The sequence below is a fragment of the Mirounga leonina genome, unplaced genomic scaffold (assembly GCF_011800145.1).
Source record: "Mirounga leonina isolate KUSES-001 unplaced genomic scaffold, KU_Mleo_1.0 Mir_174, whole genome shotgun sequence".
Lineage (NCBI taxonomy): Eukaryota > Metazoa > Chordata > Mammalia > Carnivora > Phocidae > Mirounga > Mirounga leonina.
This window is the reverse complement of record NW_023270451.1, coordinates 19,028,520-19,038,906: the sequence shown is the minus strand read 5'-3', so window position 1 is coordinate 19,038,906 and position 10,387 is coordinate 19,028,520. Positions and strand designations below refer to the sequence as shown.

The 10,387-nt window shown below is 41.9% G+C and overlaps 1 protein-coding gene across 4 annotated transcripts in view; it reads right to left on the bottom strand.

Annotated features, from left to right (window-relative positions):
- The window catches only part of CDK14 (cyclin dependent kinase 14), a 548,800-nt gene that overhangs the window by 111,279 nt on the left and 427,134 nt on the right, over positions 1-10,387 (bottom strand). The window lies entirely within an intron of this gene.

Below are 10,387 nucleotides of genomic sequence, written 5' to 3'. Positions count from 1 at the left end.
CACACACACACACACACAGCTGGTGTTTATTGCTTTAGTCACTAAAGGATTTAGCTGGACAAACATCACAAAGATGATGACTGATTTAATTGAATTTATGATCAAATGTTTTCCATTGCAAGAAGAGTGGGAAATCACTCATGGAGCAATTTGAATAATTTAAGGGAAGTTCTCTATTTGGCACTATGTTTGTACATCAAGTCTTGAGGGATTAAACACAGCTGAGGCCTAGCAGAGAATTCACATACAGATACACAAGATATGCTATGTAACAAGGTGACAAGGGCCGGAAAATTGATCCCTTTGTGTTGATGTTTCTACTTACTTATATCTCGTTGATAGTCTGAGTAAGGACATCCACACACATACATACTATGAGACTTCAATTGTAAATTGTCACTAGATTCTTTTGAGATCCCCAAAATGTCCAAATGATCTAAACATGCTCTTTTAGGTAAGACAAAAGAGAATGGATTTGGGGGCTGTATGTGTGTCTGTTTATGGCATTTTAAGGTATCTTTGTTTTTGTTGTTAAAGACATAATGAAATCTATTGTTAAAGTCACTCCCATGATGAATATAACGAGGTAACATGGGATTTGTGCTTTAGGGTATAGACTTGGCTCAATGTCTGAAAGAGAAAGGCCAAGTTACCTTTGTCCCCAATGATGACAGAGGTAGCAAACTAAGGCATGCTCCCGGCCTTCATTCATTGTGTTTCTAGGGATAAGTCATTCACCTGCCCCATTTAAAAGCCCCCAAACAGCAAGAATAACTACTTTCGGTCTCACCACTGAAACCCCTGGATCAACTGGACACCTAGGCCTAGCACAGCTAGTTTGGCCTGACCCATCAGTTCCTGTATGAAGAGCCTGACAGGAAAGGTCTAACAGACGCTTTGAACGTGGTAACAGTGTCTGTGGGTTTCTTTCAATCTAATTAGGAAAACTGTCTAGTAGATGTGTTTTAAGACTTAGGATAAATCAGTTTTACATTAATTATGTATAATGCTATTTGTTAACACATCACTCTTAGGAAGGAACTGCTGGGAATGAAGGAATCTTATTTCTACATAAGAAGTATTTTTAAGAAATGATCTTGTGACCAAACAGTTCAGCGTGTGCTCCTAGAAAGGTGTAGTCCAGAAGATGTCTGGGGACCCTGTATAACAGGGGGATTCATGTTCAAGACCGTTGCTTATTGGGAACTGAATGAAATGCGCTGCCGGGCAGGGAAGTACAGGGCGGGCTGAAAAACAGGAGGGAGGTAAGCTAAGCTGGCCAATGGTGCCCCATCGTTTACACGCATACTTTATCCAATCCTCACGCCAAGGGTTTTAAAGACTGAGAAACTGGGGCTCAGGTTGATTAGTGAGCTTCCTGAACATTATGCCGTTGAGTAGCTGATCTAGGATTGGAACTTGGCCCCTGTGATATGCCGACTTCAGGCATTTTCTTGCCATCTGGGCCAATTGAGCTTTTGCAGCCTTCCTTCTTCATCTCTAATCTTTCTTGGTTCACGTCAACAGTATTTACTGGCTGTGCATTCTTACAAGGTCAGTAGGACCACCGTCTACACAGCAGATACTGGATGCACACATCAACATAAAGAGTCTATTAGCTGTATCTTCACAATGGGTGGAAGTTACACTCAGTTTTATAGAAAGTCTCCCCATATGACAAGGGGGACCCTTGTCCAATCCTAATTTTCATGATAATCAACCAAAGGAAAGAATGGAGTGGGTGACAGTGGACACAGAAGATGACATTGTTAAAATCATCTTTTTCCAGTGACTTCTTATGTTCACCTTAATTTTGAGGCTGACAGTTCACTAAATTCACATTTTCTTAATCAAAAGAAAAGGATAAAAATAAGTGTTGTTTTTTTCATATCCAGTTTTTTTTTTAAATAAATAAAGTACAGTAAAAACTGCATTTCTGTTTATGTTTCACTTTCTAAATTGTGGTAATTTTCAATGTTCTGAAGCTGAATAATTAACATATGTACCCACAGGGGTCCATGGAGGCTTATTTAGAAAAATGGAGCCCTCTCAATAGCATCTCATATGGGGCGAAGAAGAAGCTGAGCCTTTATGATATTTTCTGAGTAGAGTTAGGGTAGATCAAGGGGGCCGGGAACAACAGCAGAGAGGTGAATTCTTGAGGGAGTTCAAAAAGGGGAGAGAGCTGTGTGTCTAACCCCGAGCAGTTCCCAACAGAAAAGAGCGAGAACACGAGAAGGAGAAAGAAGAGAGGCGCTTGCAACTGGCAGCCCCCCTCAGGAGGGAACAGCATGGCTTCTCGAGGGGAGGGAGGGAAGGCATGTCTGCTTGATGTTCTTTGATACTTCCAATAGTTCCTCTGCAGATTTATTACACTTACCGGGTCCTCCAGAGCTATTATCTTCTCAGTGTTTACAAATAAAAGACAGGGGTGAGAAGCACAAATCTAAAGGAAGATCTCTGGACACTTGAGCGCAAAATGCCAAGAGCTCGGAGGCATGGGGTTTCCACAGCATCAGACATCCACGCCTCTCCCACGCAGGTTGGCACTTACAATAAGTGAAGAGTTTACATGTTCATCTACAGCTGTGCTGCCCAATATGTAGCTATGCACAGCTCTTCACATTTAAACTAACTCTTAAATTAAGTTTAAAATAAACTTTAAAATTCAGTTCCTAAGTCACACTGGCCGCACGGCAGGTGCTCAGCGGCCGTAGGGGACTTAGTGGCTCCTGCATTGGGCAGGGCAGATAGAAAAGGTTTTCATCAACGAAGAAGGTTCCACTGGACAGCACTGATCTAGAGGGGAAAGAAATCTTTGGTCCAAGTTTCAGTTATCTCAGAGGCTATGAACTTTCTGGAGAACAATCCCTTTTTCCCTCTATGGGGGGGTGGGGTGGGGTGGAAAATTATTTCTTCCTCATACATAATTTTGAGGATACCAGTGGGAACCAGGCAACGCGGAACCGCCAGAGTCAGAGGCCTGTGCTTGTCACCAGATGGGTCAGAGATCAGACGAACCAGACTGTGTCTGACCTGGCGACAGCTGGGACGGCCCCCTCCACTCTGCCTTACCCCATGACTCATCGCTGAATAGGAAACCCCAGTACCCACTTGTGGAAAAGCAGAACAGCCCCCAAGATGTCCACTCACTAATCCCTGAAGCCTGTGAATGTGTTACTTTCTGTGGCAAAAGTGCAGACATAATTAAGGCTGCAGACCTTAAAATAGAAAGATTAACCTGGATTATGCAGGTAAGCCTTTGGAAGCAGAGGCAGAAGAGAGGGGGGTGAGAGGGGAAGTGAGAGGGCTCGGAGGTAGTGAGAAAGACCCCTTTCACTGAGGCTGGTTCGAAGGAGGAGGGGGCAGCATGATGAGGAAACAGGTGGCCTTTGCTGGGTGAGACTCCCTGCTGACAACTGCTAAAGAAAAGGAGGCTCAGGCCCGTGACCACAGGGGACTGAATTCTGCCGACAGCCTGAATGAGCCTGGAAACAGATTTTCCTCAGAGCCTCCAGATAGGGCCCAGCCCAACCGATACTCGACTTTGGCCTCGGGAGGCCCAGAGCAAAGAAACCAGCTGGGCCCACCGAGGCTCCAGCTCGACAGAACTCAGACACCACTGCTGTGGTGTTTCACACCAAGACACTTGTGGTGATTTGTTATGGCAGCCACAGAACACAAACAGCCCACTGCATATTTTGGAGTGGCAGAAGAACTTCCTCAGCTCTCGTACCCTTCTAGAATCTGTTCTGGGAAACAGCGCGAGAAAGCCTAATTCTCTCTGTCGTGCAGCTTTCACAGAATCAGGCAGCCCAGCTGCTGCTGGAAGCTCTGTGCCACTTCAGAAGCATGGCTGGATTTTATTCCTTAATGAGCTGGATGGCAGGAGGAAGGTATTAGCTGCACCAGAAGGGTGTACTCTGGGATGAGGAATCCAACACATAATCCGAAAGGATGAAAAACAATGGCTGTTGCCAGCTCCCGAGCCTGGCACGTACTGCCAATTAGTAAGAGAGAAGATGGATATTATCTGTCTATCAGAAGGGAAACAAACAAACAAACAAAAACTACCTCGTGCTCAGCAGATAACCAACAGCATGGGGTTTGCCCTTGGCCATCACCAGGGGTTGTTATTAATAGCAAACTCTTTGCTACCGCAAGAAACATATGGACAAGAAATCTGGCTATGGCACAGAATGACAGAAGGTAATTTCCTGGGGGAAGTGGAGCTGTGTGGGACAGGGTACAGATCTCACTAGCAGGGTCTGGACGGGCGGCCGGAGGCCTGTCATCGTTAGCACTTAGACTGTCGCAAACCGGCCCGGGGGAAGCCCGAGTTGATGTGTGTGGTCCGCCTGCTGCAAACACTTTCCCCAGGACAGAAGTCAGGTTTCTACTCCATCCCAGCTCTCCTGCTGCTAAAAACCTAGACTGGGAATAAATGACATCATTTTCCAGAAATGATCTCCCCAACCAGGGTTGTAGTGAGGACGAAACAAAATCAGATACTGATCCACTTGAATATTGGGGCTTTAAAATTGGTATTTCTCTCCTAAGGTTCACTTTGGCGGCTACATTCCGAATTGTAATTTTCAATAACACTGATCATTTGACCTCAATGAGCATGTTTTTTTTTTTTAAGTTATAAAATAGAGATGATAGTATGTGTCCTGACTACTTCCCAAGATTGTTAAAAAAAAACCAAAAAAAAGACACGAGGATGTGATAACATATACGAAAGCAAATTCTACATTGCAAAAGGCTGCCCAAGTGTTCATCACCACAGCGATCCCGTCACAGCTCTGACTACAGGTCAAGGAGGGTACGTGAGACCTCTGACGAGGTATGTTTCATCTGTCATCACATCTGCACCACCGCCACTATTAGTAGCCAGGTCTGGGCCTGCGGCAAATTTGCCAACATTCCCTTGGCTGCTTTCTCTGTGTCCTCCTGGTAGCTGCCCCGACCCATACCTTTGGACAGCCCTTGATGCTGTCTGTCTTCCCCGAGGCTCCCACCAGAGCCTGGACCTCCTCCTTCCCCTCTGAAACAGCCAGTCTGCAATATTCTAGAAGAACTGCTCTCTGGGAGGTAGCAAGCGGTTCAACAGACTGAGTAAACATCACACCTCCATGATGCTTTCAGGACCTGAACTAGTGATTCATTTCTGTGAAAATGCATGTCCCCAGCGATTTCTCTGAACTGCAACTTTGGGGCCTCCAAACACACCATGTGTGGGTGTCTGAGATCAGGACAGAGACCTGCTTGAATCTGACTAACCAAGTGTTGACAACTATTTCCAAGGGTGTCATAAGGAATTGCACCCCAGGTAGCCTCCTGATGCTGGGCTCACATCCACAAGCTGGGCAGCGGACGACTGCAGCTCCAGCTCACCCTGGAGTGAAGAGAATGGAATTCCAAAATGTCTGCTTCAGAGCCTGTCATCCCAATAAACCCAAGCCTAAAAAAAGTGCATTGATGATGTACAGAATAATTTCTTTGAAAATACTGTGAGAAGAAATCTCCAGGCAATAAATAAATTAAAACTGTTACTTTGAAGTAAATAGAATTATAACAAAAATGATCAACAATGGAAAAAAAAATGTGGAAGTGGAGGATGTTAAGACTCTAGCTCAACTGTGCCTCCTAGTGCCAACAGCCGATCTTACATTCCTCTCACATTTCTAAACTAGTTCAGAAGATGAAAGCCCTAACTTACTGTGCAGTGTATTATTATTTTAGAAAATCTCAGATCAACTTAGAACAATAAGGCAGAGTAGAAAAACGGGACCTTTCGGTTTCTTGAGCAGGCACTGATTTAAATCTTAATGGAACGCAATCAGATAGGACAACAAGAAAAATAGGGAATCATCAGCATAAATATATAGAGTGAAGTGTATGTTATTCCTTTAAAAATAATTTTAAATTCATTATGTTTTATGCACATGCACCACAACTATCCAGCAGGTCATCTTTAAAATACGTTTGGAAGTTAATCATTGAATTCGAGAACGTATTCAAGGAAAGTGCAAGAATGCAAAGTTAGAAAACACTTTTAAAACTTCTGAATTAGGGTTTGGGACTGCTGGTACATTCAAATATATACAGGTGAATGTCTTCTTCTCTACTCTTGCATTTCCACTAAAGTAGCTTCGTCACAATGTCTCTGTATTTACTACATATTTTAAAGAAGCGATGTTTTCAGTTCTTAGGAGAAATTCAGTCAGATTTACCCCACCAGAAGGATTATAAGCTGAATCAGAGCACGTGGATGGAGAAAGCAGGGCAAGGCTGGCCTCCACCTCTTCAAGTCTGTGGACATGCATTGCTTTATCAGCCACAAGTTGTGTTTTCCAAATTTGTCCTCTGTGACTTTGTGGTTTACCCTGGGTTCTCTTTTTGCTCCTTTCAACCCACCACCCACCCCTCCAAATTGTTCAGCTGTTAAAAAGTTCCAAAGCAAGCAGATGTGTTCCTGGAATCCTACTCTTAACATTGCCAGAGAGCGTATACTAAGGGTGCCTCTCTAGCCAAAATAATAAAAGATCTTTTAAGTGGCTGAAATTCTTGGCTGATTGCATATACATGCCAATGTCAGACAACTATAAACAGAGAGATTTGGAAGAAAAATAGAGTCTTTACAACTCCAATGAAATAAAATGGAATGTTTTTGAAGGCGGTCAGAAAACAGTACATGTATTTATAAGATTAAGATGTGTCTCCCTTTAATCCAAAATCCCCTTTAAGCAGGAAGAGTGCACACAAATCATGCATGTCCAGCATAAGGGAATAAAAGGACTTTCTTTTTTTATTAATATATATTTATCATTCCCAATCCTATAATTAAGATTTCTTCTTTATATTGTCTTTTTGAGTTTAGATATCTGCTGGATCCTTTGATATTTTCCTCCTATCACCGCTTTGTTTCCCCAGAATACTAAAAAATCCTTCAAAGGATAAAATTATGCCCATGGTTGCTGGTATAAATGAAGTCAGGAGGGAATTGTATTGGTGTTACCTAGGGCGGACTCGGCCCCCCAGTAAACTGGCTCACTTGTTACAGCTGTTCAAAGAGACTTGAGGATTCACTTCTCAAGAAATTCTGGCTCTTTTAGGTAGGTTAATGCACCAACTAGCTTTAATAGCTGAGTCAATACGTAGTTTTTAAAGATATTGCTACTTAATTTGGAACGGTGACTTACTTTTTAGTAACCTACCAATCTTACATCAACCCATCAAAACTGAATTCAAATCAGTTCTTGCAAATTAGTTCACTTTATTTTGAACCTATTACTGTTGTACAAGAGAATTTACCAATTGCTCTAGTTTCGTAATTGCGCTTGTAGACAAGCAAATGAGTTAGCAGTGATGGAGAAAGCCGGCACTGGCTTAATAATATTTAAATGCAGTTCTCCTGAACCTAAACCACACTCCAAAGTGAGAGATGTTGAAACGTCAATGGCTGCAAAGTCACAAGTCCATTTGGAGGAAGAATCAATAATATAATTAATGTCTCTGAATTCTCAGTTTTCTCTAAATTTCACTGGGTTCTAGTGGGCTAGAGGTTATGGCTTGGCTCTAAGGATTCAGTACATAACACTGGGGTGCCAGGAAGTAGTATTTGTATAATATTTTTAGTGATATTTTATTACTTAGTGTTTTCTGAGATAAATCCTTTAAGGCAACAAAAAAAATAAGACTTACGGGAACTTAAAAATAGCATGGTTCTGAACAAGTTATGTTTCTTTTTTTTTTTTTAAAGATTTTATTTATTTATTTGAGACAGAGAGAATGAGAGAGAGAGAGAGAGAGCGCATGAGAGGGGGGAGGGTCAGAGGGAGAAGCAGGCTCCCTGCCGAGCAGGGAGCCCGATGCGGGACTCGATCCAGGGACTCCAGGATCATGACCTGAGCCGAAGGCAGTCACTTAACCAACTGAGCCACTCAGGCGCCCCACAAGTTATGTTTCTAATTTGAAAATCTTACCTCAAACTCAGCTTTTAATATTTTTCCTAAAATGCTTTAAAAGTAATCTAATGGTAGAACCCAGTTTATTAGATGCTTTTGAATTAATTCTAGTTTTTTTTTAAAAGCATATGTAATGTTACAGATTAAAAGAAAGACATTAACTACAATTCTACCAGCTCATTAAAAAGATTTTACATGAAAAAAAAAAGACTTTACATGAAAATGTTAAGATTTCCTTCAACCTACTTTGGTTTTGGTAGAAAAATTATAAATCCTATGTTCATAGAAAATGCAAATAATAAGGACACCTGGGTGGCTCAGTTGTTAAGCGTCTGCCTTCGGCTCAGGTCATGATCCCAGGGTCCTGGGATTGAGCCCAGTATCAGGCTCCCTGCTCGGTGGGAAGCCTGCTTCTCCCTCTCCCACTCCCCCTGCTTGTGCTCCCTCTCCCGCTGTGTCTCTGACAAATAAATAAATAAAATCTTTTTAAAAATGCAAATAATAAATATCCCCAACATTATATCTTAAAGAGAAAACTCTGTTCTCATTTTGCAAAAAATCATATTCTGAAGAATTCTTATTTGCCCTCAAAAGTAAAAGCGTATTTACTGACTACCCAGCATCTTTTAAGAAAAATTTGGAGATTGCACACAATGCACATAGTTTTTAAAATTTCTAAAACCCAGTTTTTAAAATTTCTAAAACCCAATACCAGAGGATTGCATGTCCTGATTTTCATCAATGAAATGAACTACTCACTCTTGTTGTAACATGATCAACACCTCTCACAGCAAAGTAGGCATCAGGTGTTAGGTGGTCAGAATGAAGTGAAGTAATGCAAAGCTTGAATACTCTTTCAATTTTCTTTTCTTTTCTTTTTTTTTTTTTTTTTTAAGATTTTTATTTATTTGCGAGAGAGAGAATGAGAGACAGAGAGCATGAGAGGGAGGAGGGTCAGAGGGAGAAGCAGACTCCCCGCCGAGCAGGGAGCCCCATGCGGGACTCGATCCCGGGACTCCAGGATCATGACCTGAGCCGAAGGCAGTCGCTTAACCAACTGAGCCACCCAGGCGCCCTCAATTTTCTTTTCTTTTAGGACATGAGATAACCTCGTTTCCCTGGGGTAGAGTACTGTACGTGGGTAGAAGCACCTTCTCCACGAGGCATCCCACTTGTCACTGTGGAATGGTTGAAGGAGACGGGCCATTCATTCATCTGGGCACGTGCGTGAGAGCTTGTGGCGCCGGGTGGTGCTGAATACAAGCTACAAAAGCGAACGGCTACAGCGGGTCAGCCGTCTAAGAAGTGGGGTCACGGCCACAAGAGGACAGCGGACGAAATATCATTCAGCATTGTCTACATACACCCATCTCCCATTTTTTGTAGACTCTTCTAATTGGATAAGGATTGCCATTTATCTTCCTGGGCAATTTGGAGGTCATTCTAGCTCTGCCCCTCCGAAGGAAGGAAATGACTATTCTCCACAAATGCTCTGTGTAGATTTGCCAGATATTCCTGTGACTGCAAAGATGGGTTAGAAATTCAATTGCTTTATAAAGAATTGTTTCATAAGATGGTTACCTGGTTGGACAAAACTTTTTGAGCAACTATGAGAGAATGTGTTTGATCATTTAATTAAGGTAGGAACTGTGTACTGTATACAGTGCCTGGTGTATGAAAGCATTTAATTAAAATGTTAGACCACTGATCAGTCGAGGGAGGGGAGGGGAGGGGTACAAGAGCGGAGGAACACACACAGAATGTTCCCAGCAGAGGGCATGCCTCCCAGAGGAGACTCTAGATACTGAGAGCTGATTCTTCAAATGGCAAAACGCAAAGCCTTGTGTTAGACAAAAATAATTATCCCAGTGCTCTTCTAAGGATGAACTTAATCAAAATAAACTGCCAAATCTTCCAAATAAACCACCGCAGGGTATGTACTCATTCCATGAGTTCCTCACAATAAGCTGTCCACTGGATCTACTGACAATATTTTTATTATAAAAAGGTTTTTTCTTATTTTTTATTTTTATAATTGATGGCATCTAAAATTAAACATGTCATAACAGTAAAAACTGAGGCAATAACACTAAATTCCCCACAGACAAAACTCTGTTATGACAAATTAAATTTTTTTTAAATCAAAGCAGTTCCAGTTACCTTTTTCCCAGCATCATGCTGGTAATATGATCTCCACAACTAATGAGAGTGACTCAATCACTCTGCTTTCCAACTTTCAATGATTTATTAACAGGTTGGCTTGCAATAAAAGACCTCTGAATAACTTGAGAAATCCAGATCTTCAGATTTCATCAAATTTCGAAACCAATAAATGAAACTATTTCAATGAGATCAGATGAGAGAACAGAAATTAAATAAATAGATCACATACATTTCAAGTGATACATGTACTTAGC